This window comes from Pinus tabuliformis, chromosome 5_1, assembly GCF_031772625.1.
Source record: "Pinus tabuliformis cultivar Carrire ecotype Pingquan chromosome 5_1, CPIR1, whole genome shotgun sequence".
NCBI classification, from domain to species: Eukaryota; Viridiplantae; Streptophyta; class Pinopsida; order Pinales; family Pinaceae; genus Pinus; species Pinus tabuliformis.
Window position 1 is genome coordinate 628342306 of NC_142305.1, and position 25071 is coordinate 628367376.

At 39.8% G+C, this 25071-nt stretch overlaps 1 protein-coding gene across 1 annotated transcript in view; it reads left to right on the plus strand.

Annotated features, from left to right (window-relative positions):
• The window catches only part of LOC149166513 (uncharacterized), a 341918-nt gene that overhangs the window by 64525 nt on the left and 252322 nt on the right, over positions 1-25071 (plus strand). The window lies entirely within an intron of this gene.

Genomic DNA, 25071 nt, shown 5'->3' on the forward strand with positions numbered 1-25071 from the left:
ACTGAACAAATTCTGGAAGCACTTTAGCTTAGTGATATTTATCTTGTTAGCAAAATGGAAAGCCATGTGATCAAAAGTTGGAAACACCTATCAATTCTTAATTTCTTAGAGGACCTGAGCTGGTTAGGGTTAAAGTGGACCTTGTAAAGGTGGAGCGTTCCACTTGTGGAACCATTCTCTTATTGGGGCCTAGTCTAGATGTTTTACTTGTCACCCCTCTCTTATTCTATGAAAAGGGAATGCGGGGCGTGTTACTTCCATGTATGAAAGCTAGAGTGAACAGTAGTGTGATGTCATCACTAGGGTGTTCTAGTTAAAGATTTTATTCTTTATGAGTTTGTGAGAAGCTGGTTGGTTTTGCATTATAAGCTTGGCATGAGCTGATTTTGGTTCTATATGATCTTCTTTTCTTAGTAATATAATGATATGTGATTGCTGGTGCAAAGTGTGTTTGCTGATTTGATCTACCAAATCTGATTTATCTTCTTACTACTGGGCAGTTACAGATTTAGTATGCCGTCCTGAATTGTTCCTGGTCTCTATTTTCATAGAGTTGTTATCTATTTACTGCTGAGCTGTTGCAGTTTAGGATACTAATCTGGTTTTCAGATCCTTAATTTCGTAGATATATTCGCTATTTGCTGCTGAAATGAACTAAACTTTTGAAATGTGGTGTCTACACTCTTCAATTTTTCATACAATGTTTTAGTTTATGTTCTAGGGTTTTACATGTCACACCTCCTTTTTATTCTATAAAGGAGAAGAGGGGTCCTTTACTTCTAAAGTTCCATGCATGAGAGCTAGAGTGAAAGGTAGAGTGCTCGAGTTAAAGTGTTTATGAGCTTGGGAAAAGTTGGTTTTGATTGTAAGCTTGGGAGAAGCTGATTTTAGCTTATGTAATCATCTTTTCTTAGTAATAGAAAAATATGTGAATGCTGGTGCAAAGTGTGTTTGTTGATTTAGTTTTCCAGATCTGATCTATCTTCTTACTACTGGTCAGTTGCAGATGTAGTATGCTGTCCTGATTCATTCCAGATCTCTGTTTTCATATATTTATTATATATTTACTGCTGATCTGTTGCATATTTAGCATGCTGATTTGATTTTCAGATCCTTATTTTGTGATCTATTCATTGTTCGCTGCTGAAATGAACTCAACTTTTGATATGTGGTGATCTCTCTTGAATCTTCCATGCTATGTTTTTTTTTTAATAGTAATGAGTACATTCCACTAGGCACAGTCCGTAACTTCATAGAATTGGATGCCACTATTCCACCTGGTAGAACCAATATTTCATAACTGCCACAATGGCCAACATGTCGCCGGAGACTTGAACCCATGCTATTTGGAACACAAAACGTGAACCATGCCACTTGAGCTAAGTTCCTTTGACATTCCATACAATGCTATGGTTTATGCAAGTGTGAATTTTTGATAGGTGTTCAAAAGTTTTCAGATACAGCTGTAGGGTTTTAGTTATATGAGCACATATCTAGTATAATCACGAGAAAAATTATCTTGGTATTGGTGCTGTGCTGCTGGAAATTTCCATGCAAGTGCATGGACACTTGCATGGACAATTTAGATATGTGATAGAGATTGAGAATAGAAGATTTCAGCGAGTATGATGCCAAGACAGCTCTAGTGATTAGAGGAGATCCACATTAATATTTTAATTTCCCTAAGTTTAGACTTAGGGACTCCATTAAAAATATTAATTATTTTAATATCTCCTAAAATGTTTAGAATCTGCCCAAACCCTTTCTAGGTATTGGAGATCTCGTGTGCCCCAACCTCTCCACCAAATTTCGTGGCTAGAGCACATCCGATGCTACCCAAAATGAACACTCCCTCTTAGCGAGGATTGTACTCTAGCAGTACACCTCACTGAGTATTACTCTAATCATCCGGCATCGGTCCCTGTGCTGATGCTAGGCCTGCTCCCCACCATCCTCTGTGCTGCTTTATCTTGTATTGCTACCCATGGTTCTGCCACTGCCATTGCTGCATTTGTACGACATCTCCCTTTGCATCCGTGCGGTTGCAGGTCCTTTCTCCTAGCACTACATCCGCACTGCACCTCCTCTCATCATGTTGCATCGTGCTGCCCATTGTTGCACTGCAACTCAGTTATTGAGAAGTAAGTAACTGATCTCGAAACTTTGACCTCTCTGTTGGGCTAGAGACCCTCCTGATGCTGACCCTGACAAGTGCTCCCTCTCTGACCTTTGCGTTGCTGCAACAACTCCCTGCATCTCGCACCGTTGCACCCTTCTCTGTGCTATCCTGCACTGGTGCAACACTCTTGTGCCTCTCGCACTGCCGCAACCTGCTAGCTTCGCACTGTCTCAAGACTTCTGCACTATAGCTCTCTCTGCTGCTCCATTCACATCCATCTCTACCCGACTTAGCCGGTCCTGCTACTCCTATTCAGGGTTCCCGTAGCAAGGTCTAATGCAAGAGGCTGGGTACCTCGAGGATCCTGCCCCTCATCGCCTGTAGTTCGCTTGACTATAACTCGATGTCTCTCCACTTCCGTTCAAGTGGTGCGTGCGCACTCATGGCACAATTATCGTCTGTCAAAACTTCCTTCTCTGCCCTTGCTGGCGTTGCCTTAGTTTCAGAAGACTGTCCCTTACTCTTCTTCTTTGGACACTAGGTCGTATAATGACCCATCTCCCCACAATGGAAGCACTTGATCTTGGAGAGATCCTTCTTCTGCTTTTCCTACTTTCCCTCAGGATGCTAGGGCAACATCTTCTTCCTTCTGCTTGACTTTGATCCCCTTGCTGCTGTTACCCGTCTTCAACTGCGATCTGATCTCTTCTTGGCGAAGAGCAGCGCACATCTCATCCCAAGGTGGAAGTGTCCCTCTACCCAGTATACTCCTGACAAATACTTCCCAGTCTTCCAAGACTGCATTCAGGGTCGTTCCACCATCAATTCCTGATCTGACGTGGCTTCTATAGCAGCCAACTGATCTCGGATCTCATTCAGTCCTCCGAGGAAAGTGTCAATCGGTTCATCCTTCTTCATCTGATACGACCTCAACTGATTCTCTAGTAACATTCTTCTCTGCACAGAAGTATATTGGTACAATTTCTTGAGGGCTTCCCACATCTCATATGTCGTTTTCTTCTCGACAATATGTGGTAATACATGGTCCTTGACCCGTCAAGGATGATGCTCTTGGCCCTTGCCATTGCCTCCTCGTACTTGTCGTTATCATTGGGGTCGACTCGGATAGCTATAACCTTTAAGGTGAAGTTCTTGACATGATTTCTATCAAGTACGGATAAGATTTTGGCCTTCCAGACTGCGAAATTCGACGCTCTGTCTAGTCTATCCTAGTCTCGTTCTCCGTGTAGTGCCATGATGCTCTTTTACTTCCCTCCTAGAAGTTCTCGATCTGACTCCCTTTGAGTCTTGATTTCCCTCGTGGAAATCCTCCTGCTGATGTCGAGATGCCCCCTACTTTGATCGTTTGTGCAACCGCACCATTGATCCAGGTTTCTCGGCTAGAAACCCTCGGTAGCAACTCCCTCCTCTTGGCCTTGCCCTGTCAGGTACTGTTTTGACTACAGTACCTCACCAGATCCACTCTGCAATATTCCCATAGCCTTCTAAACCCGAGCAACCTGAATGTGAGAGCTCCTAGGCTCTGTGCAATCCCGACACCAGCAACCTGGCCTCCTCGGCCAACTGCGTCAACCCTCCTAGCTTCTGTGTGGCTCTGTGTGAGGCTCCCTTTGCCTTCCTTAGGCATCTGCGCTGCCTCTTCCTAGCTCACCCTTGATGACGTAGGCATTGCATCACCCTTCCCTTGTCGCTGCTCTGCTAGAAACAACTTCTGTCACCTCGGGACAACTATTTCTGCTGCTATTGCTTCGCTCAGCTGATGTCCTCAATCTTCCTATGATTTGCAATCACGCTTCGATACCATGTTGAAGTTTCTAAGTCTACCAGTTAGAAACCCTCCATGCACTTTATCTGATTTATTCCTTCCTACTTGTTCTATTACTTAACAAGTTATTTACAATGTAAATACGGAAAATAAACACTAGTGCATGCTCAACATATTTCAGATCAACAACTGAAGGAAACAAAAACAATCACACCAAATGACACCGTTATTTATGGACCAATGTCCTCGGAAAAACCTAATGTTGGAAAACCGGTGCAGCTATCTGAGGGTTTTCTTATTAAGCAATATCAGAGTACAATCTGGGTGCCAAAACCGACCTACCCAACAAAGAATTTCCTTGGCAGTAATACCTCTCAGTGTGAGACAAATTTCCCGGCTGAAACCTCGGATAATCCTGCGGCAGCTCCTCAGCTCCAATCTGCCCCAGAAACCCCAATGTCTGCCCAGCGGTGGCCCTGCGTCACTTTGAATGGGTCTGTGTCAACCTTAGGAGGCCCTACATCAGCGTTCTGGCCCTTTGCGTCAGCAACGCTGGCCTCTCTAAGGCTCTGCGTAGCTCCCGGCTGCCTTTGCGTGGCTCTGCATGAGCTCTGGCTGCTACTGCATCACTCTCCCCGGCTACTGCGCTGCTCTGCCAGCACTATCTCTGCCTCTCTGTCTCTCTGTACTCAGTGCTCCTCAGCTGCAACTTTGACCACTGATTCTATCTCTCTTAGCAAACCTCGCTCTAGAGAATAGAATGATTGATCACTCTGGTGTATATTCCAAGTGACCCTCAAGCCTCCTCTTATACTTTTCTCGCTGACATATCAACGGTCGAGATTAAGTCCCTAATCAACGACTAAGATTAGATCTGGCTTGATCCATGTCTTTTGGACCATTCTAACACAGTTTCATATTATTCCACATTAATATTTTAATTTCCCTAAGTTTAGACTTAGGGACTCCATTAAAAATATTAATTATTTTAATATCTCCTGAACTGTTTAGAATCTGCCCAAACCCTTTCTGGGTATTGGAGATCTTATGTGCCCCAACCTCTCCACCAAATTTCGTGGCTAGAGCACATCCGATGCTACATCAAATCAACAATTAATATAAAACTGTGTTAGAATGGTCCAAAAGTCACGGATCAAACCAGATCTAATCTTAGCCGTTGATTAGGGACTTAATCTCGGCCGTTGATTTGTCATTGAGAAAAGTATAAGAGGAGGCTTGAGGGTCACTTGGAGAACACACTAAGAGATCAAGATTTCGACTTTCTGGGGCTGGGTTTGCTGAGAAGTTGAGAGAGTGATCAGAGTTGCCGCTGAGGGGTAGTGAATACAGAAGAAGAGAGGCAGAGATAGCACCAGGAGGATTAGTGCAGTAGCCGGAGATAGAGACGCAGAAGCAGCCAACACAGAGCCAGTCAGGGCTCATGCAAAGGCAGCCAGGAGTTGCGTAGTGCTTCAGAGGGCCAGCGTGGGTGACATAGAGGGCCAGAGGGTTGATGTAGTGCTTCCAGAGGCTGATGCAGGCCAAGCCAGAGTGACACTGGGCTAACGCTGGTCCAGAGAGAGGCTAATGCAGTCTCGAGGCTGACGCTGGGGTTTCGTGGGGCAAATTGGAGTTGCGGGGGTGTTTATCTGGGGTTTTAGCCGGAATATCTGCTTCCGAGTAGAGAGGGACTACTGCCGAGATTTTTCTCTGTTGGGTGAGCTGAATTTGGCACCGAGATTGTATTCTGAAATTGCTTAATAAATCAAACCCTCAGATAGCTGCGCCTATTTTCCCGCATTGGGTTTTTCCAGGGACATTAGTCCAAAAACAACAGTGTCACTTGTGTGCTTGTTTCTATTTCCTTCAGTTGATGTTTTGTAATGTGTTGAGCATGTACTTGTATTTATTTCCAGTATTTACATGGTAAATAACTTGTTAATTAACAGAACAAGTAGGTAGGAATAACTCAGTGAAGTACATGAAGGGTTTCTAATGTGTTAGACTTAGAAATTCCAACACTAGGAGGTGGATCAGTGGGATCCATCGAACCTTCAACATTGGGCATCGGTTCATCAGACGAAGATTCATCCTGCTTTTCTGGATCAACATCATCATTAGCCTTCCTAGGAATAGGAAGATCTCAAATCTGTCTAAGTGTAGAATCTTCATCGAAAGTGACATCACGACTTAATTCCACTTCCCTTTGACTAGGCACATAGATTTTATATGCCTTCAAAGTTTCACTGTAGCCCATGAATGTTCCTTTCTTCCCAGATGCATCTAGTTTGTTTCTTTTCTCTTTCAGCACATGAAAATATACGGGACAACAAAAAATTCTAAAATGAGAAACATCAGGTTTCTTACCGGTAAATACTTCTTCAGGTGTCTTGAAGCCCAAAGCTTTATGTGGGCATCGGTTTTGGACATACACAATGGTGTTGGCAGCTTCTCCCCATAAGAACTTCGGAAGACCTTGATCATGAAGCATAGCCCAGGTGGCTTCTATGATAGTAAGATTCTTCGTTTCGGCAACACCATTTTGTTCAAGAGTATATGCGGTGGTAGTCTCCCTCTTAATGTCAACCTCTCTACAATAGTTTTTGAATCTATTAGAGTCATATTCGGTTGCATTATCGGTCCTCAAAATTTTGATCTTCTTCCCTGTTTGATTCTTGACGAAGGCTTTGAAGGAGAGGAACCATTTGCATACTTTGTTCTTCTTCTTTAAGAAATAGTCCATGTCTTGTGAGAAAAGTCATCCACAAAAATAACATAGTACAAATATCCACCCAAAGATGTCACGGGCAACATACCTGATAGATCAGAATGGACCGATTGAAGAATATTGGTTGTTTGAGTTTTACTTGAGGGGAATGGTCCCTCTGTTTGTTTTCCAGCTTCACATCTCTGACAAACACCTTCATGATTTAAGTTGAATTTGGGCATCCTTGTGACCATCTTCCTTACATCGGGTAAGGCTTTGAAATGAAGGTGAGCAAATCATTGGTGCCAAAATTCGGATTGAAGAGAGGTGTCGCAAATCATTGTTCCTAACGGACTTCCTCCAACTTGATAGAGACCTTCAACCTTGAATCCTAGAGAATGCATCTCTTGGATTCCTTTGCCAAAGATGAACCTTTCCATCAATGAATGACACCTTAAACCTTTTGTCTTCCATTGCAGAAATAAAAACCAAGTTTTTTTCAAGTCAGGTACATATAACACTTCTTGTAGGTGAAGGATTTGACCTTGATTTAAGTGGAGAGTAACGGTCCGAATTCCTTTCACTAGATAAGTGGCATTATACCCAAGTATAATCTCCATATTTGTCTTCTTTTCAACCAAGTTTGAGAGAGCTTCTTTGTACCCAGTGAAGTGCCTTGAGGCACCACTATCAATCAACCAATGGCCAAGTGTATCTAGAGGAGAGGCAGTGGAGAGGGCAGAAATAAGATAAAATTCATTTTTCTTTACAACATTAGCTTCATCATACCCGAAGTTTCTCGACTTCTTGGGAGGACAACCACCTCCATTTCGAGCAACAGGGGCATTCCTCTTTCCTTTGTTATTGAACTTCTTGTTCCTTCAATTGCCATTGCCCTTGAAGTTGTTGTTATTATTGTTGTGATCATCTCTTGGAGTATCCTTCTTGTGAGGACACTCTCTAGCGAAGTGGCCAAACTTGTTACAATTGAAGCACCTTCCTTTTCCTCCTGCCTCTAACCTCAACTTGAACCCTTGTCCTTGTTTCCTTGGACCAACATTGTTCCTTCTTCTAGAATGAGTGGAGAAGGTAGTGGGATTGATTCCATTTGAGGGATGATCATGGTGGTAAGGTGGTGCAAGGCGAGAGGGTGGAGTCTCCTTCAGGTTGGAGCCTGAGAGCACGTCAGGGCGACAAGGTGGTGCTAGGGTAGGTTGGAGCTTGCATAGGGCATTGAAGCGTTTGCCCAGTTGCAATTGGTACACATGGTGTTGGAGCACCTTTCAGTTGGAGCCTGTAAACTAGGGTGTTGGAGTGTCCTCGCAGTTGCTGTTGGTAAATAGGGCATTGTAGTGTCCTACAGGTTGTAGCCTGTAAATCAGGGGGACGTTTCGTCCTTGAGTTGGATTTGAAATCTTGATGTAAATCTTTTGAAGACAAATATCAAAAAGTGTCCAGTGGTTCTTTTCCAGGAGTTTCCACCTAAAAATATCCGTGTCTACTGCCTCTATTTGTTATACATTGTTGAATGGTGTTGATGATGTTTATGTTTATCTGATACTAATAACAATTAATGCTCTGTGGAGTTAGAAAATTCACCCCCCTTTTAGGATTTCCAACAATTGGTATCAAAGCTAGTTCCTTCAGTAGCATCTTAACAACTAGAAGGAAGATCTTAGGTAAATCAAGATTGGAATTTCAAGGAAGCCAATCGCCAAGCGTTCAAAGGAGCCAAAGGAAGTTCTTGGTATTGAAATTCGTTCAAAACCTATTACAAATGATGAAGAGAAACTAGTTGGTCCAATTCCTTTGTTTAGCAAATCGAGTTTTGAATTTTGGAAAGATAGAATGGAAGCCTACTTGGGAGCTATTGGATATGATGTATGAGATTTTGTTGTTTCTAGAGATGTATCTAATAATAAATCAAGAAAATACAATTCCAAAGCCATGAGTATCATCTTAAGTGCGCTGCCAGATTCTATTAAATCTAATATAAGACTATGCTCATCTGCCAAATGTTAGTTCTTGTAGCACAAAGAGGTGTTCTAGTCTCGATTTTTGTCTAAGAGACTAAGGAACACAAGATCTTCAAAACCCAGAAAATGTTTCGTGAGATAAGCTTGCAAAACACCTTAATTGAATTAATTAGCCATTATTTAAAATTTTCCCAAGTCTAAATTAGGAAAACTAGTTAATTAATAGTAATTAATTAAGGAAAAGTGAGAAAGCTCTAGAAACTCAGACATATTGAGTTTGAGATGATTTTAGCCGTTGATAACGATTTAATCGTGGTTGTTGGTGATCCAACGAGAGATTATAAGAGCATGTCGATGGGGATGAAGAAGATACGCTTGAGCATAACAGTGAGACACAGGGAGAGCAAGTTTCCTTGGTAGATCGAGCTATCTAGTTGCATAGTTCGAGCCAGTGCCGAAGATTTAGCAACAAGAGGGCCGCATTATTTCCTCAGTAAGGCTGTGTAGAGGTAGCACAAAAGCTTTAGAGGGGTAGTTCGATTCAGCTCAAGAGGAGATCGATTTAGCTGCTGGAGGCTGGGAAAATTTCCAAGAGGCTGAGAAAATAAATTCAAGAGGAAGAGTTAAGCTGAGAGACAGATTCTAGTGAGCTCTAGAGGCAGTGCGAGTAGGGCTTGCGCTAGGCTTACGCACGGGCCTTCTAGTGGCCCAGACAGAGCCAAATTCTGGAGTGAGATCAGTTGTTGGGTGAGACAAATTGTCTCACAGATATTTTGGCTAGATTATGTTGCTGGAGAATTGCCAGTTTGGACATCCAGATATTGTAGTCAAATCTTGCTATTGCATAATAAAAATAAACCCTTATTTGCTACACTGGTTTTCTCTTCAGGGTTTTTCTGAGGACTATTGTCCAAAAAATGTTGGTGTCTTTTTTATTGTGTGTGTGTGCATCTATTTTCTCAGTTTTCGGTTTATTTTCTGCAACATAATTTTATTGTGAAGAATTTGCAGTGTGATTTATTCGTTATTTGTCATGACAGATAAACCTGCATAATTAATTAGTTAGAAGAATAAATTTCTAGTTGCTACAATTTGAAGGAATTTTCGCACCAAACATCGTTGGGAGAGAATTCAAAATCTTCATGCAGGTCAAGATCATATTGGTTAAGACAAAGATGATGATGATCATGCTTCAACTTAAGTAGACTCTCATATGGAAGATTTTGACAATGAGGAAGAAGAAAAAGAAGAGGAAGAGGTATTAATCAATGCTTTGAAAGCACTGAAGAACACAAAGGAAGAAAATCACAGGCTCGAGGAAGAAGTCGATCAAAAACAACAAGAACTTGATGTAGCTATTGCAAAGATTAATAGGCTTAAGAAACAAGTGCAAGAAGCAAAAATGGAAGAGAAAGACCTGGCAAGCCAATTAAAAGAATCTAGTCAGAGGCACGTAATTGAAGTTGATAAAAAACAAAAGCAACTAGATGCATCTTCAACAAAAAATTAGTAGGCTTAGAAAAGAAAATAAAAGGCGGAAGGAACAAATACAAGTTCTTAATAGAGAAGCAGAAATGGTCACTCTTTTAAAGCTACAAGTAGAAGAAGCAGAAGAAAGAAAGAAATTCTTGAGATGCAAATTTCAAGAAGATCATTCCCAAGAGCAAGGAAAACTTGACGCAACTCTTAATGAAATCAACAAGCTTAAGGAATGACAAAAGGACACTTCTAGGTTATTGAAAGGAAAGATAAAAAATTGGCTTAGTTGAAGATGAAGGCAAAGGAAGTAGGTTGAGCTCCATGTGACGAATGCATAAGCTCCAAGAATTCGCAAAACAAGATTGATGAGAAGACTGATCAATGTGAAGGACCAAAGAAGATTAAAAATGTTGTGACTCAAAGGAATAATGCTGAAGCAATCAAGGACAAGGATAAAAAAAAGACTGTACGACCTTGAAGAAAGAATGAATACAAAAGATTATCCAGACAAGATAACTCATCCAAGTACGCTAGTTTGTTTGAAGGTTATTGTTTTTCATGTATTAACTTTGGGCATATGGTTAGGGATTGTAAGGATTATGATAGGTACAATTATCAAGGGCGTTATTAAAACCCTAGAAGTAAGGTTGCATGAATTCAAGACAGAAACTTAAATGATTTTGTCAGCCGAAAGCATATGTTTGTTGTTCCATAATTCAGGCGAAATGTTGAATGCTACAAATGCCATAACTATGGGCTTATAACACACAATTGCAAGTACAAGATGGAATTTTTCATGATGGAAAACCCTAATATTAGGTACAAGAAAGCCTGGAGAAGAAAATAGAAGTAAGAAGGCCAAGCAAATGAGAAAGTCTCAAGAGTGATGCTTTCGGGTTTTGTAAAGGCAAAAGGGCATGATGAATCTCTGATGGAACATGTCGAAGTTCATGATGATCTAGCCAAAGAGCTGGTTCACACATTATTCTTAAGAATTCTATAGGTTGACTCCCTGTAAACATTTAAAAAGGGGACTCTATGTAGCAGCAATTATTCTTTTGAAGATCTATCTTTTTGATAGGTTGATAGTTGATAGATATGAAGAAGTATTATGGGCAGTTTCAGTTGATAAACAGTTTTGGAAAACAAAGGCGATTCATATTGACAAGTAGAATTAGCAGTGGCAATCTGTATGAAGCATAAAATGACAGGGGGAGATAGACTGTTTATTACAGTAATCATTAGGGAAGAAAAGCAGCTAAAGGAAGACGAAAGAACGAATTTTGTAAGGGGGAGCATAGACAGATTACAGGTCCATAGAATTAAGCATTTTGTTAGGGGGAGTCACCCTTTGCCATTGATGTCAAATTGGGATAAAAATCAGTTGAAGAAGATTGAGGCATGAAGTCAAGGGGAGTGACCCTTTGACATTAATGTCAAAGGGGGAGAGAAATTAGGTGAAGAAGATTGAGGCATGAAGTTAGGGGGAGTTGTACTCGCAGGAGTATGTGTTGCCATCAATGACAAAGGGTGAGATTGTTGAATGGTGTTGTCATTAATGCCAACGTTAGTTAATGAACGTTCTTAATATTTGTTCGGATTGCATCAAGTTGGAAGTGTCGAAAATAATACCAAGGAGAGGTGTTACTAGGCATTTATCCTTTTAGCTTAGTAGACACATTAATGACTTTTGACTTGGTGACATTTATGAGTTATATTAATGTCATGGGTGGAAGAGATACTTAAAAATGGTGTACCATGTACTTTTTCCTAATATTAAAGTCACTTGTACTTTATAAAGTGACTTTATATGTAAAGTACATAGTTCACTTTTCTAATATTAAAGTGAGTTGAAAAAATCACTTTATGAGAAAATTAGAAAAAGGTATACAACTTGAAAAAGGTACTAGGAGGCTTTTAAGTAATGGGGCCAATGTATGAAGGCGGTCATTTGGGAAAAGTGATCAACCACACATCTTGAGATTTGGAGATTAAATCTCAACCATTGAATCCTAGGGTTAGGGATTCAACCTTTTCCAAAAGACAAAACAAGAAAAGGGAGGCTCATTTCCTCACTTCACACTTGAGAGAAGGAGAAGAGAAGAGGTGAAGAGAACTTGAAGGAGAATTTGTAGATTGAGAAGGAGAGCTCGAATTTCTAGGAGGTATCCAAAGGGAGGCATGATTTCCAAGTAGGGGAGCACGAAATCCGATGGACGTGGCGCAAAAAAATCGAGGCAAACAACAACAGGAATTGCGATGATTGTGGTACAAATTTTGAGGGTTTGTGTAGCGTGATTTTCGAGAAGGGTCTTTGCTGTCACTTGGCACGAATTTCGACGACATCTTCAATCACTTCCAGCGTAGATTTCGAGGCTGTCTACATCATGATTTTCAAGGCAGTCAGGGCAAATAAATAGAGACAGACAACACAAAAATGGAGGTTGTTTATGCACAAATTTTGAGGCTATTTTGGGAATAGAAATCGAGGCTGTTGCAACATAGATTTCGAGGTTGTTTTCTGAGCACAACAATTGAGGAGCTAAGCTGTGTATAAGTGCATAAATTTTTGTGCATAAAATTTTGTAAATTTGTAAATTATTTTAGTGGGCACAAATTTCTAGAAATTTCATTTAAAGCTTCAGCTAAAGGGAGATAAGTACTGTGGTTATTTTTATGTACTTAGACTAATTTCTCAAGCAATAAAATCCTCCTTTGAAGACTGGTTTTCCCCAAAAGGCTGTGGGGTTTTTCCGGGGTCACCTTGACCAAAAATAAGTGTCTCTCATGCTTGAATGCTTGCATAAATTTTAATTTAATTACAGCTGTTAGGAAATGTGAAAAATAGTAGAAGCACTCATTAAATGTTTACAATGAATGCATACTAAAAATTATATCAGCATGACAAAACATGTGGGTTGGGTCAAATAAACACTTGCAAAATTGTAAACTGGGGTTGGGGTGCAAATCATTAATTTTCTACATGAAGCTCCAGTTGAAGGACGACTGAAAACCCTAACCATAGCTCTAGGGTTTGGTTGGACAATGATTGCACCCCATACTTGTTAGAGGTTTTCGAAGTAACAAATCTGTGAATTTTCCTTGGAAATACTTATCATTGGATTCTCCTTGTCGAGTTGATTTTGGTGGTATGTAGTACACCACGAGAGGCCTAACAGTTTGTGAGTTATGCTTATTTGAAGATGAAAACCCCCAACTTGTGGGAAAAAACCCCACAAGGAGATGATGTGGAAATCCCTTATTAGCCAACATATTAGTTGGACCTTCATCAAACTTTAAGACCACTATATTTTGTGAAGGGTTTTGAAAGATCATTTCATATTTACCAAGGGATCTTAGCCTCAAAGAAAATGAAACCATAACTCCAAAAAGGGTAGCGGCCTCACATTGGGTGTTCAAATTTAAACAAAGTTTCCTCCAATGGCTCATTCTTAAAAGCCCCTCAATCATCTATAAAAAGAAGCCATATTTCACCTCCATTGATATGAAATTTTTTTAACGATCATCTTGTGAACTTATTTTCTAATTTCTCGGCCCTTGTGGAGATAGCATTATATTTGAAGAGAGGGTAACTTTTTTGTTTTATTCTGGCTTAAGGATTCGTTAGGCCTATCCAAGAAAGGAGATACGATTAAGGCTTGGTCCTATGAGGTCTATCACATTGTGATTTGAAGACTAACACCAACAAGGATCTCGACCTTTAGAATTGGTTGTGGATAGCCTTAAAATTATATGCCTATAGTCTGCGGTTGGCTTTTGTCAACACTTTCTGTGCATACCTGAATTCACAACTTGTGGAGACCAGCTAAAGGGTTTTTCTTCTCTCTTTTGAACAACAAAGAAGTATGGTTGGTTTGTAGTTTGGTTCCACCCTGGTTAGGGCTAATCTTGACAAGCGAATTTGGTAGCTTCTATCACTGTGATTCGACGCCTATCTAGGGCACAAGTTTTGAACATGAATATCATCCCTTAGACAACGAAAATGGTTGATTATATTTTCTATACCTGACAGTGCTTCCTTAGGATAAGCCGACCTAGTACAAATGTGTGCGTTGTACTTGACAGTCTCTAAGTAAAAGAATAAAGGTATTACATTCAGTGACAGTGAGTTTCAAGGGAGTTTAGGGGTTACTCATCTATAGAGATATGTTGGTTAAATTGAATTAAGGGATTATCCTAGGTTTAAACACTTTGCAAACAAGGATAATTGTTAAAACCTTTATTGAAGCCACCATGAAATTGAAGGGTTTACAACATAGCATTCTGTGGGAGTATTGTGTCACCAACAATCTAAAAAGGGTTTCCACTAATTACTAGCCACAACATCCTTGATAAAGGCTTCATCAAGGATTTCATCCTTTCAGTCATCATAGCAGCAGGGTCCCATCATTCAAAGAGTAATAGTGTTTACAGTAGTGTTATCTGTCAATCTTGTAGTACTTGTTGAAGCAAAAATTTTGGAAGGAAGGGCAGTTGCAAGGGTTTTATCATTATCAACATTCACTACAGTGGCATCAAGTACAACAACTCTCCTTAGCATGAAAAAAATTGCAGGGTACAACCTTTGTTGAGTTGAAAGACATTAGCTCCAAGGGTGGTTTTTGTAGTATAACAAGATTTGGTGGTTGCCTTCCTTTCAAAAGTCTACAAGATCATCAACATCATCATCAGAAGTCTAGGTTGTATCACCTACATTATCTTATAGCTGTTTCGTAGAAGGCAAGGGTTCATCATCTGAATTTCATCAGTATTGAGAAGGTCTAATGGTTAGGTGAGAGGGCTTGCATGATTGTGGTGCAACAATTGACAAAGTGTAAGGCTAGGCATAGGATAAACTGATGGCATCTTGATTTGTGCTTGTGGGCATAAGTAAATAGTGAGAGCAATGATAATGCTACATGTTTGTGATGCTAGAGTAGACACGGTGCAAATTATTGTGTTAATGATTAGACATACATCTGCCTGAGTGATTAACAAATTTATCTATACGACAAGCAATGTTGGTTATAGTTGTGAAGTTAGGGTTTGATGAGTAGTTTGGACAAAGATAGAAGTGGTTGATGTTGACAGATAAAGTTTGATGTACAAAGGCAGATTTAACTGAAAGAGTTTTTGTTGCAATTCTCTTATATTGAAGTTTCTTTATATTGATTCAAAGCACAAGTGGATCCAATTTGAAAATTGTGAAACATGGTCCACCGGCGAATTAGGGTGGCATGGTGGTGCAAGGCAGGAGAGTGGAGTCTCCTTCAGGTTGGAGCCTGAGAACACTTCAGGACGATAGTGTGGTACTAGGGCAAGTTTAGTTTGCATAGGGCGTTGAAGCATTTGTCCAGTTGCAATTGGTACATAGGGTGTTGTAGCACCTTTAGGTTGGAGCCTGTAAGCCAAGGTTGTAGGGGAGCGACCCCCATCTGTCGAACCTGCTCTCGAAGCATGCTCCTTTCGGGAGAACATCAGGAGCGACCCATGGAGCGCGCTTCCGAAAAATTATTCGCTCCCTAGCTTTTTTTCACATTTTTTTTATGCAAACACGTTCCAAACGCATTTTTTTTTCCAAAGAAACAATTTTTTTTGAGTGGGGCAGCCTAATGATCAATCCTGTGGCCCTGGTATTGATATGCAATTCATGGTAATGTTAAATTTTTAAAGTAAAAGTGAAATTCTCCTTGACATTGCCATGAAATGACTCAAGATGTTTAAGAGTGGTTCCGACCTCATTGGATTTCATATGGAGAAAGTAGAATTTTAGATCTCACTCAAAATCCAAAGAGCTCCATTAAATTGTTTTTTAATAGAACTTTGCAAGCAAATAAATTAAGTTTTTTAATGGAGGAATAAGTTAGGCTTTTAATTTGTAATATTTTGTTTGGTCTAATAAGTGATAGGTAATATGGAGAGTGATAAGTTGAAATTTGTTATTTTGGGAGTTTTGTATTTTTTGGAGGGATAAGGTTGAAATTCGAAGGGTTTGAAAAGTCATTTTGTCAAAGTTTGTGTTGTAATAAAAAGGGTGCGTTTTCGTTTGTACTTGACACCCAAGGTTCATTAATGTAAATAGTTGATGTCAAATTAGAAGTTTGGAGTAAAAAGGAAAACTAGAATCATAAGCCAAGTCAAAATTGCATTAAGTTTGAGTCATTGAATGTAATGGGTGCATGATCGGTAGAGCCCGACGCTCGAAAGTTTGGTTAATGCATTGTAAAGACAAGAGATATTGTAGTAGTTTGTAGCGATTGAGGCAGAGTACAAAGGAGTGCTCAAAAACAAGGTTCAAGTGAAGTGAACCATTGACCAAGTTCAAAGGGAGTAACTTGGTAAAGTGTTAGTTCAATTACAGGTTACAATGAACAAGGTGAAGTTCGCGAAAGAAGGAGATGAAGATGACTATGGATAGTCATTTGCAGAATTCAGGGAAAACCAACAACAATGCCATAGAAGTTGGCGTACATGATGAAGAGTTCGAGAAAGAGATCATTGAGTTGAAGGCATGACTTGATGTGTTGATGGAGCTGCTACAAAGTCAGAAACATGGATGGATAATGAAGAAGATAGTTAGATGGCCAATCAAGCAGTTGATTGCAAGGAGACAGAAACACAAGTTGAAATTTTGTTAAGGGAAGCGGAAAAACTCCAAATAACCGAGATGAATGTATGCATTTGTGAACCAAAACAAGGACCAATGCTTGGTGAGGACGATGATGATGCTAAAATGAAGTCTGTTGATGTGAATATGGGTTCGATTCCCATAGATGGCGCCACAAACTGTTTAAAATATCAACATAAATATTTAAGGATAGAATCATTTGTCGAGACTATAAAGCCTTATGTTTTTAAATCTGACAATTGGTGTGTGGATGCAGGATGTGTTGCAAATGATGGACAAGACACTAATTTTGTTTCATGCAGGGATGAAGACCAGTCTCTTCAAATGATTTCTGAAAGAGACCGTAAAATGCTGATGAAATGTGAAGAATAACTACAATTGCTAGAGAAGATGTTGATGGAACCTGAATCCAAACAAGTTGCAGATAAAGAAGAGAAATTTTTAAGCATTGAAAATGTGGAACCTGAGATAAAATGTAGTTTGCAATTTAATGTTGAGGATGCAAGTATAGAAAATGATGATGAATATAAATTAATGTTAATGTTCCGAGATAATAACAGTGAATTTTTGCTGAAAACTAAATTGGTTAATGAAATTGAAGAATTAAAGAAATTGATGGAAAAAGTACATAAACCAAGATATTACAAGATGAGGCAGAAGGACAACAACATGATACATTTGACTTCTTGAAGCGTGGAAGACAAGAAAGGACAACCACAAAACATCAACAATATGACAGAACAATTGATTTTACTACAAATGAAAGTTTGGGATCTAGTTGGAGTTTGATCAACTTATGAAGATATATGGTCGGGAGACCATGATTTTCTTTTACCTGGGGAGCCTGATGCAAGAGCATCTAACCTAGGGTCAAATGTTTACTAAGAGAGTTAGTTTCTTAAGTTAGGATTAAATTATTTAATGTACTTTTCCTATAGTTTTAGGAGAGAATGAGAATTATTGTAAATAGGAGAAGGTTCAATAGAATTTTGGAAGAATTGAGAGATTTGTGGGTTAGTTAGATCTTATCTTGAGATAAAGGATTAGATGAGATTTTTATGGATCATGAGACATATTGTGGGAGTTTGTTTAGGATCTAGAACCTACTTTGGGTTCAGATCCACTTGTATAAATCTAGGTGAGTCCATGAGGCATGTAAGTGTGTAAGTGTGAGTAAGAGAGGAATGAGAGGCCAATGAATAGGCCAAGAGTTCTCTTGTAAATATTTTATTTCTTTAATGAATTATCTCTGAGTTCTATGTGCATTCTTATCATGTGGATTTTCAGTTTTATTAGATGTGTGATAATTTTTAATTTGTAGGCTACCTATGGTCTGCTGTGCCAGTATGTTTTCCACAATTCTCACAATGGTGAAGATCAAAACACTGATTTTTCATGTGGCCAATTTGATAACAATGTTGGCATATCTAAATTTGATGTGAAAGTGGAGTAGGGGAAGATGAGCTTTCTTGAAAAAACCAACACTTTGAATTTGGATTGGTTTAGTGTAGCCTGGAATGTGAAACATCAAAACCTCCTTTTCATATCCGAGACTAATTTTGTGCTTGTGTCTGATGACTTCTTCTGAAGGTTTGATTGTGGGTTTGGCAACTCCAAGCTGAATTTCTACATCTTTATGTGAGTCTGCTCCTAAAGTGGCACCAAGTGTTGATTGTTGATGGGAATCAATCTCAAACACATAATTGTTCCAAAGAAGAACCAATTTAGAATGAAGATTCCTTTTGATGTAATTGATCTCATTGGAGCTGTGATTTACGCTGGAGAAATTCAAAATTTTCTTGTGAATTTTGTAAGTAGGTTCAAACATCATTGAGTGGCTGTATTGAATTTGAATGTACCGTCAACGTGATAGAGTATCAGAGTGTTTGTAACTCTAATACTCCACCAATTGGAGTCGTTTTCTAACAATTCAAGCTCAGTGAACGAAGGGTGTTTGGTTCATTTGAAAATCTACTTGGTTAACTTATTTTCAGAGGAAGTAGAAGCTACTTCATCAGACTGACTTCAATAGTACTCAAAGCTAAGATCTTTGAGGACTAATATAGTTCACCAAAAGCTAGCTTGCTACCCAATTCATGTAATCATCTAACGCTCAGTCAAGATGCTGAATGGAAAAATTCAAAATGATTTAATCTTTAAAGTATTTATTTTTCTTTCATGGATGGCTTGAAACGTTTGTCAATTTGTCTACTTCAAAATGATAACAATAAAAGACAATCAACCACAAAGATCATATGCTAAGACACAATCCTAGGAAGGAGTGGATTAAATGTGTGTTTAATCCCATTTGGAACCCTCGTTGCTTTTGGATCAACTTAGTACCACATCAAATTTGCAGCTAGGGCCTATTCTCAAAGTTGTCAAGTTGATAAATAGAGGAAATATATGAAGATACTCCCAACCTATATAAGGGAAATGAATAAACCTGGCAATGTTAAGAGTAAGTGCGCATGCCAACAATACTGCATAAGTTTGACCCAAACCTTGACTACTACTCTTTATAGCAACTAAAGAAAAGAAAGCCACTGCCAAGTTAATTAGTAGAGTGCTTGTATAGCATGCACCAAAAGACCCAATCAAAGCATACACAATCTATATATAGCAGCACAACTGCCAGGGAATGCACTTTGTCCTAGTCACGAAACCGCAGATTGTAAATATGAAGGGAAAGGAGATGCTGGCAGGTACTAGTTGTAACTGGGATGGTGCATCTATTGCTTTCAAAACTTTGTGCAATCACCATTAATGAATGTACAAATTACCCTTCATGGAAGGTCATTGGTAACTAGGCATCATTAATCACCTTGAACTGACCTAACTTAACAACTTCTCCAGGAGTATATTTAATAAGCAATCACCGAACATCTAGATGGGTCATTATTAAGTGGAACATGCATAATCTGTGTCCACCATTGGTCAACTATTTGAACTTGTGACATCACTTATGATGGCCCCATAATAATCCACCTTGATCACGGTGATGTGAGGAAGCCACACAGATCTCGTAAAACTCTTCTCATTATATTGTTTGATGTTGTATGAGGAATGTTCGAAACAAATTTGACAAAGCTCACCTTAAACAAAGGATTTAGGTTAGTTTGAATAGATTTTGATAAGGATACTTTTAGTGTATCCACACTTATCTCTTGCCCATTTGTCAGAATTGTATCTATAGCAAGTTGCCCTAGGTCTCCTCCTCGAGATGGTATGCCAATGGCAACAATTTCTTATATTTGTTCATGAGCTCTATGGAAAATTCAATCTCAATCACGACACCAATAATAAAACCTTGAGGGTCTTGGAGAGCTTCAAAACTCCCATACTGATTGGGTCATCCTTGTAGCCACATTGCTTCTCTCTCCCAAAAAAGGTGAGTCAACCTTTCAAATTGAGTGCTTGCTTCTCTAGAATTTGCAATGATCAAACATGATGAAACCTCATCATAACGCAGGTAGGGTTCGTCTGATTGTTTCGTGATCTTCGCGACTCATTCCTTGACAGGAGGGTAGTCTTGCAACCATCTCTCCTTTCTCTTATGTTATCCATACATGATATCATCACTCAATCTCCTTGAGTAAGGTAACTAGTCTTCTAAGGTCTAGCTCATATGCTCCCACCAAGTGCTCATAATGCATCGTTTACCTGGTTATAAATTGAGATTGAGTCGAAGTTGTATTTTATCATGAATGTATACTAGAGGGACACTGTGAGGGTCTGGATATGAGAGAGCATTGTACTACATGATCTTAGGTTGTGGAAGATATTAGCATGTAGAGAATAAAGTGAGTATGTAGAGCTAGGACGAGCATGCAAAGGAGATCGAATCTAGGCATGAGGGTTTTGGACTACATAGAATGACAAAAGAAATGCTTAGAATTGTAGAGAATGGAGGAATCACCTCTAGAGAACCCCTCATATACTGCATAATGGATTCACAAATAGAGAAACAACTAAGGAGATATGAGACCAAAGTAGATGGCAGATCTAACAAGATCTGGAGAGTGCTCAGGTCGAATATATAAATGGTAGAAATCCCAAGCAAGGAAAAAAGCGTTGTCTAAGGAAATGCTAGACCAAGGAAGCACAAATTTGATAGGGTCAAAATGGCCAATTTGTCAGGGAGCGACTAGGTGAAGGGAGACCTTAAAACTATATCTCACAAACAATCAAGAAGGGCAAGAATACACTTGCTTTGATACCAATGTCAAACTCACGAAATTGGAAAGCAAAATTAGATAAGGTGTGAGATGCACATTATTCAAAAGATATACATATAAATGCAACATTTTTCCAACCCTTGGTTACATATTCCAAGAGGTTTCTTCGAATTTTGATGACTTTTGGTGTTCACTTCAAGCTTTTTTCATTCCTCTCAAGTGAATGACAACATCCCCTAAGTTATGTTCCCAACAACTCGTTACGTTAGAAATATGATTTTACTTGATATTTTTTGTTCCGTTGATTAGATTAGGATAGGATGAGTATGCTCTTTAGCATGAGCATTAGTTTAGTTTAGATGTTTCCCATTTCAGTGCAATTTCTTTTCTTAGTATAGTTTATGTGTAATTTTATTTCATTGAGTGATGCTATTTGCATTTATTAGAAAAGTTAGGCATTTTTGTCTTGGTTGAGATACTTTTATTTTGATTTATTTCCATCTATCTCTAGGAAGGGATATGACTTCGTGTCTTATTCCCTCCCGAGCATTTTACATATATCCTGTGAGATTGTTTCAGGAGTTATGTTGGAATTTCTAAGTCTAACTGTTAGAAACCCTTCATGTACTTTACCGATTTATTCCTACCTACTTGTTTTGTTAATTAACAAGTTATTTACCATGTAAATATTGGAAATAAATACAAGTACATGCTCAATACATTAGAGATCATCAACTCAAGGCAACAAAACAAGCACACAAGTGACACCGTTGTTTTTGGACCAATGTCCCAGGAAAAACCCAATGCAGGAAAACTGGTGCAACTATCTGAGTTTTTTATTATTATGCAGTTTGTAAATACAATCTGGGTCCCAAAACCGGCTCACCCAACAAAGAATAATATCGGTAGTAGTACATCTCAGTCGGAGACAAATGTTCTGGCTGAAACCCCAGATAATCACTTTGGCAGCTTCACAGCTCCAATTTGTCCCACGAAACCCCAATGTCAGCCTCTAGGGACAACGTCAGTCCTTTTTGGCCCAACGTTTTCCCATCATCACTCTGGCTTGGCCTGCGTTAGCCTCTGGAGGCACTGCGTCAACCCTCTGGGCCTCTGCGTCTCCCACGCTGGTCTTCTGAGGCACTGCACAGCTCCTGGCTGCCTTTGCGTGAACCCTAGCTAGTTCTGCGTCCCTCACTCTCGGCTACTGCGCTGATCCTCCTAGTGCTATCTCTGCCTCTCTGTTTCTATATTCACTGCCCCTCAGCTACAACTCTGATCACTCTCTCGACTTCCTCAACAAACCCAGCCCCAGAAAGTCGAAATCTTGATCAACTCGGTGTGTTCTCCAAGTGACCCTCAAGCCTCCTTCTATACTTTTCTCATTGACAAATCAACGACCGAGATTAAGTCCCTAATCAACAGCTAAGATTAGATCTGGCTTGATCCATGACTTTTGGACCATTCTAACACAATTTTATATTAATTCACATTAATATTTTACTTTCCCTAAGTTTAGACTTAGGGACTCCTTTAAAAATATTAATTATTTTAATATCTCCCAAATTGTTTAGAAGTTGCCCAAACCCTTTCCGGGTATTGGAGATCTCATGTGCCTTAGCCTCTCCACCAATTTTCGTGGCTAGAGCACATCTGATGCTACCCCAAATCAACAAGTTATAGGTGGAGATTATGGGGTTCTCACATTCTCTTGGGTGGAGCACGTATCTTGTAGTAGGAGCCAACTGCTGGCCCTCATTTGAATAGGGGTACATGTGGTCTTTTCTTCTTTTTTCATAACACCATTATAAGTCGAAAAGATGAGAGTGAAAGTCTTGTAGGCCATGTGAGATATTGTATTAAAGTGCCCTAGGCCTATTATGGTCGGCCATGGTTGGTCCCTTTGGTTCCCGCTCTTGGGTCCTTTCATCTTGGATAGGATTGGAGGACTTGAAGCAATAGGTTATATAAGTTGTAGCTCGATTCTCCAAAGGCACTAGTTAGTAGCACCGGTTCCAGTGTTAGAGACTTGGGTGAATTGTGGCATAGATATGAGACATTTGCACCATGGAGGATTGAAGATGCTGAAGGAGATAGTGACAAGTGTTCCAGAATTAATCATGAAACATGATGATGTGTGTAGGGGGTGCGCACTTGGGAAATTCGCTAAGGCAACATTCCCAAGAAGTGACAATAGATCAGATGGTGTGTTGCAGCTCGTACATTCAGATATTTTTAGCCTAATGCCCTCTAGATCTCTCAGAGGGTATGGGTACTTCATCATCTTCATAGATGACTACTTTAGGAAGACCTGAATCTATATTTTGAAGAACAAGGATGAGGTCTTCAGTCGTTTCCAAGAGTTCAAGGCTCTAAGGGAAAACATGATAGGAAAAAGGTGAAGGTGATTTGTACGGATGACAGAGGAGAGTACATAGATGGTTACTTCATGGTTCTGTGCAAAGGAGGGCATCATGAGGGAGTGGACAATTCCATACAAGCCATAGCCAAATGGAGTAGCGGAGCAGAAGAATAGGTCTATGGTTGGGGCAACAAAGGCTATGCTATATGATCAGGACATGCCCAAGTTTCTATGGGCAGAGGCATATAGTACAACTATGTACATATAGAGCAAAGTTCCTCACAAGGCATTGGGGAAGATAACACCAAAGGAGGTCTTCACAAGAAAGAAACCAGAGGCCGATCACTTGAGAATCTTTGGTAATATAACATATTTCCATATGCCGGATGAGAAATGCACTAAGTTAGATCATATTGTAGAGAAGGGATATTTAGTGGGGTATAGTGAAATGTGCAAGGCATATAAGATCTATATTCCGAGTAGTGGGAGGGTCATCGTGAGACGGGACATAAAGTTAATGGAGGAGAAGGCCTTTAAGAGATCTTGCGAGTTGTTAGCAGGTGATCAACGTGAGCCAGCAAAAGCTCCATTAGTACAACAACAGGGACAATCGCCAAGATAGTCGTAGGGTTAGCACAGTACTAGTACGGTTACCAGTATAAGCACCATCCCAGGTATAGAGGATCTAATGAGTTCGTAGTAGATAGAGCAATAAAGGCAGGATGAGGAGTTGGTAGAACCACCCACCACCAGTGGTAGAACTAGCAGAGAAGTTCGTCAGATGTCGAGGGATGCACAGGAGTTTATGGGGATTCCTAAGATGGGCAAGAGGGAGCGCAGATTGACAAAAAGGTATAAGTCGATGTTGACAGAGGGAGCGTAGATAGCCAAAAAGGTATAAGGCAATGTTGACAGAGGTCGTTGAAAAGGAACCTTCCAGCTATGACGAGGCTGCACAACATCAGGTGTGGGAAGATGCCATGGTGGAGTACAACTCCATCATAATGAATGATGTATTGGAGGTCTTGCCTAGACCTTTGGATAGGTCAATTGTAGGCTTCAGATGGATCTATAAGATCAAGTACGCTGCAGATGATAGTGTAGAGAAGTACAAGGATAGGTTTGTGGCCAAAGGGGTATGCACAAAAGGAAGGTATAGACTGCGAGGAGACCTTCGCACGAGTGGCTAGATATACTTCCATGTGGTCAGTGACATCTCTAGCAACATAAATGGGATGGCAGATTCACCAGATGGGCGTCAAGGCAAATTTCTTGAATGAGGTTATAGAGGAGGAGGTATATATTGTGAATTGCTAGAGGACTTCAAGATGCATGAGAGAGACACACACATGTGCATGTTAAAGAGAGCGCTATACTGGCTCAAACAGGGTCCCAGGGCATGGTATGGTCGTATAGACAATGACTTGCAACAGATGGGCTTCGTGAAGAGCAAAGCATGTTGAGAAATGTAACTAGTATCGGTCTTCATAATTGTATTTGAGTCATGATGTAATGTATTTGTCAAAAAGAAAGAAAAGAAAAATTTATTATAAAAGAAAAAATATTTATAAGCATGGGTTTCATGCTTTGTTTATTTTGTTTCTAGGTCAAAGCACCCATTGAGTGCTTCTAGGGTTTATGTCAAGAGTCATAGTCCTTGTCATTATGATCTAGACCCTTCTTGGGCTTTGTATGTCAAGAAAGAAATTTATTTTTGAGTCAAAATTGTATTTTATGCCTCCTCCACCAAGTCGGCCTGCCCTCCAGTCAAGTTGGACTCATTAGGAGAATTTGACCTCACAGAATGACTATAAAAGTAGTGCTACTCGACCTCAT